Raw genomic sequence first — 5,144 nt, forward strand, 5'->3', positions numbered from 1 at the left:
TTCGTCTTTTTCTTCATTTTTTTTTTTCTCGTTGTTCTTCTAAACAGATGAACGATATGATGCTTCTTAATCTCTAATTCCTGGAAATATTTTTTCACTCCAGTGTCAGTGGTTGTGAGGACCGTGACAATTGTAGTTTTGTCTTTTAGAAGCTCATGTTAGAGCATTGCCATTTGTACACAGAAATGACGGTACATACATTTATCAAAAAATTGCCTTTGATATAAGACAATTTTCTTTTCTTTAGTCTCTTCTGAATAACTAGTATATGTCATTACATGATGATATTTTTGTTATGTTGTAATAGTTCCCCTGGCGTGAGTAGAACGAAAATCAAAAGGAAAATTATATATTCATAAAGATATTCGTACATCACTACGTGTGGGGAACTTGAAATACCAGAATTATATGAAGATTTTGACGCTATATTTAAATCTGCAATGCTCATATATATATATATATATATATATATATATATATATATATATATATATATATTTCTTTGACTAAGAAATTCGGTCGAGTGTGGTAACTATACATACATCCTATTCACACGGTGGTACGTGGCCGTGTGGTGTCGCGACAGATGATAAAGTGATGTACCATGTAGGTCTAGGCCAACTTCAAGGAAACTTGAGCATTTGTGTAATTTGCGCAATGCATGGAACCACATCTCTGTTAAGTTTACACGCGAATGAAATTTGAAGACTATTAAGCCTATATTCTCACAGTTATATTACCAGCATTCTCATCTATACTACAATATATTCATCAAGATGTCCGAACTAAGATACTGAACAGCATACGTCTTGGCAATTAAAACAAGCAGGCCTGTCGCCAGGAAAGGCCCTGCAGTTTTGACCTGCTGTTCTGACGAGCCGTTTAGCGACCAGCAACCTTCCGTGCATGTCTAATCTGATAGCCTAGCCGATACATACGGAGCAGCTTCCCTGGGACCTAACTGTTCAAACATTTTCTTCCAATCGTGAAATTTCACTACGCTTTAGTTATATTATAAGACTATTGAGGACTACATATATATTTCTTTTTACATGGTCTTCCTAAGATGTCGCATGAAAGAGCATTTGTGTGTTTAGCCCAATTCTTGATAAAAGGTTTCTATCGTATTTTGTTTGACTCGTCCTTGTTCCATTCTATTCCTATCCCATTTAAGCTCAGCCCCGTTCCACCTGTTCCTTATACCGTGTTTGGGACACATATACTTCTGAGTAAAGGCGCCCTGCCAGCAACACAACAACTCCCTTGAGATACGACTGTTATCTAGCTTTATCAGTCCATGGCGACTTATCGTATTATCTTGACTATGATAGCAGCAGCGGTGGTGACGTCTGCCAACCTGCCACAGTGCCTACTGGTGTGGTCAACCTGGTGTTACTTTGCTTACTACCTTGTTACCGACACGCCCCTCGCCTGCAGGACTACTGCTAGGGCGCCAGAAGGCGCTACCCTCGCCCACCGAAGGTAAAGATATCTCGACATCCCGCCACCCGTCACCCTAAGGCAGCCGCCATATTGGTGGCTGGCTACATTGACCGTTCCCTCGACCATCGAGTTGGCCAGCCTGTCCCGCCGCCACTGACACCTGTCACACCAGTCCTACGTTGATATCCTGCCGGCCCACCGTCCCCTTTACTATACCGGTACCGTTCACGGTTTTACTTTATCTTTTTCTGCTTTATTTACATTGTCTGTTCATGTACATGCAACTTCTGAATTCACTCACACGCTTCCTGAACTCATGTTCAATGTGTTACACTGAACAGTCCCCCTCCTGTTCTTGTAAGTGAACAGTCCGCCTACTGTTATTGTAAGTGAACAGTCCACTTGTTCTTGTAGCTTCAATTACACTATGATGTTCTCTGTTCCATCAGTTTCCATGCGTTCTGCGTGGATGTATAATTTGTATATATGTGTTATCCACGCGTTCCTTTTAACGATTTAACTTTGAACATACGTCTTCATTCATTATTCTATAGTTATTTTCAGCAATACTGCATGAGTTATTACTCTTTAATGGTCTCATTTTTCACTTGGGACAGAACTCTGTCAAGCAAACGTCTTCCACGCCCTTCATTCAATTCTTAACCATGACTTTACGACCCTTGGGTAAAATGGCCTGGCCTCTCACCTATCACTTAACGGATGGATGAGAGGTCATGTCACCATGAATCGTATCGTCGTGTTCGGGTATCGAACGATTGTGGCCAAAGGATTCAATTCATCCCATCCACCCGAGTGCTCACTGCATCTCCTCTTCCTCCCTTGCAAGATTCTACACTCAGCTTCACCTTTCCAACTACCACCCTTACTAATTGTCTTTGAATAAATGAATTCAGATCATCTAAAGATTCGCTACCCAATCTCTTCCCCGCGTTTTCCTAGGTTAGGTTAGGGTGGGTTAGGCTAGGCTTGTATCCCGCTAACTTAACCTAGTCTAGAAAAACGTTGGAGTGTGTGCGTGTGTGTGTGTGTGTGTGTGTGTGTGTGTGTGTGTCTCGTGGGGGGGGGGGGGGGGGTCACTAAATTCTTTAACTGCTGATTCTTCTCCATCTAGATTTATTTCAAACTGATCCACATTAATCAAACAAGATTTTTTTTCTCGAATTTTGCTTTCACCTTTCTTCTCCCGCACACATCAACAAATCAAATCAGCATTCTTCCCAAATTTTCTTCTAATTTACCCAACACAGCATTAGCAGCATCTTACAGCCACTGTGATAGCCTACATTCTCTTCATCTAGTATGGCTCAACAGCAATCTATATTCAATCCCATCTCGCCTTCATCTCAGATCAGGGCCATACATGCAGTAAGAATGTATGGCCTTAGAATTATCTTGAGCACCTGAAGGTGGTGTTCAGGGTTCTTGACTCGTGCTTACAACAACGCTGACGGTCTGAATGGCCCTGGCAGATGATAGACCTAGACTCCAAACAACCAACCAAATCCAGTAAACAACCATGGCTACATCAACAAGTCTTAACAACGCCCACACTAATCAGCTTCAAGCCTTTCACTCATACAAGCAGTGACTCCTACATAAGCACTACTTCCGTCAAAAAGAAATCTCTTGATATCGCCAACAATCAGAAAGAACCTCCTTGTCTTATCTTATTATCTTTATCATATAACGTATCGAAATCAACTAACGTTGCATACATCTCCTCTTCGTGTAACTTTTCTCTATAACTTCACCCACTTCCTAATTGTAGAATCTGGTCTAGCACATACTCTCTTACCTTCCTAAATCCACTCCTCTTTCTTCCCCTCACAATGGGTTCAGAAATCCTTTTAAGACGATCCCATACAATCTTAATACCCAATACCAAAACACCCAACTCAAATCATCATATATTCATCATCCACATATCAGTTATCAGTTTTTCCATTCATTAACTCATTGAGCAAAATAGTTTAACTCCTTGGATACGACAATAACCCATCAAGAGTAAGATGACTCCAGTCATTGTACTCATCGTACTTAACCAGTGAAGGCGGTTTTACTCGAGCGTTTAAGGCGTCCTGCTGAAGGGATCGGTAAATAAGCTTCATCAATTGCACACAAAAGGCATCATCATCAGCCCTTTGGGCGAGGATAATGTAGATAATCTTTCATTGGCGCTACGATAGCTCAAGGTTCAGTAACTCACTGAACCCTTGCGAAAGGCGACCGGGAACGCCAGCTGACGAGGGTACGGTCTTGGACGGTCTCAGCGAGCGCGCTAACTTACTCCGTGGTACAAAATAATTTCCTAAAAACCTTTTGTAAATCAACGAGAAAAACCTCTCGTTACATACTGGTTTAATCTGGTTGAGCTAACGTTCAGATCACCGTGATAAAGCTATGTAATCTCTCGTAAGTACTTAAAAAAAAAAAATGAGACTGAGAAATATTTTTAGAAGCATTGATTTGTCTTTTGATATTTAAAGTAACTTCGAAATAACGCAGGAACCGAAGGCAGAATCTTACAAAATAAATTCTATTTCTGATATTTCAAGAAAAATGTATAAGTAATTTCGCAAAAGCAACTGGTTACACAAGCTATTGAATCTTTCTACTATGAACGGTAACGTCACACCGTAAATAGATGTAAATCTTTTAAGGCATACCGATTGCGGAAGCTGGCAAGTTTTGTTATAGATGATGCTGATAAAAGTTCTGGCTAAATACGTTATCTTGTGCTTATGTACTGAACTCACTATTTTAGTGAACACCTACAATTCACAAGCCTTCATTTAAGAACAACTCCTGGAAAACAAGTCAACGGAAAATAATACACACCGTAAATAACAAACTTTTCGACAAAGTTGACCAATTGGTCATTGTAATAAGGGCATTTTGCACAACGCTACCTGTATAACGCGATGTAAACAAAATAAATCCTATTGAACACGACGCCCACGACTCGAAGGGTATGTTGGAACGACCCTTGAGGGTCAGATGAAAAGATAGACCATCATATATACCCATGGGTCGTATCATCGTTTTCAAGCAGCCTTTAAAAAAGACTTTAGACTTGCAGGTTGAGGCAACGGCTGCCGGGTAGCGCCACCGACCACAAATCTCATCACCACAAACCCAAACAGGATGTATTTAGAATAATGAAAAGCTATATAAACACTTTGCAAAATGTAACAACACAACACATAAACCGTACGTCGATAAACATTTAATTAACAAACACCATCCGGCGGGCAAAAACAAACAAAAAAAATTTGACGGTGTTGCCATCGCATGGTCAGCATTTAACATTACGACAGTTGGGTTTCAGTTCATGCGGCGGCACAATGGTCGTGCGGGGGTGTAACGCTGCCCGCGACCTGAAACTATAACCCTCCTGTCACAGCCTGGCACTGTGACGTCACCAATCTGACGTCATGGCTAGCATTAGTTACCTCTGACACGTTAATGGATATTTATGCTTCTTAAACGCACGCTGTGTGGCTGTCGAGGGAAAGACCAATTAGGAAAAATAAGCCTTTGGTATTGTCCCTACCTATGCTCATAATCACATTACCTTTTCCTGAGATCAGGACACGGGTCAAAACAATATGAAAACCTGACCGGAGGACCTGAAATTGTACTGATGAGTTGTGGGTTTTGTTTACAGTGAAGCCCGAGGT

The sequence above is a fragment of the Panulirus ornatus genome, chromosome 57 (genome assembly GCF_036320965.1).
Source record: "Panulirus ornatus isolate Po-2019 chromosome 57, ASM3632096v1, whole genome shotgun sequence".
Classification (NCBI taxonomy): Eukaryota; Metazoa; Arthropoda; class Malacostraca; order Decapoda; family Palinuridae; genus Panulirus; species Panulirus ornatus.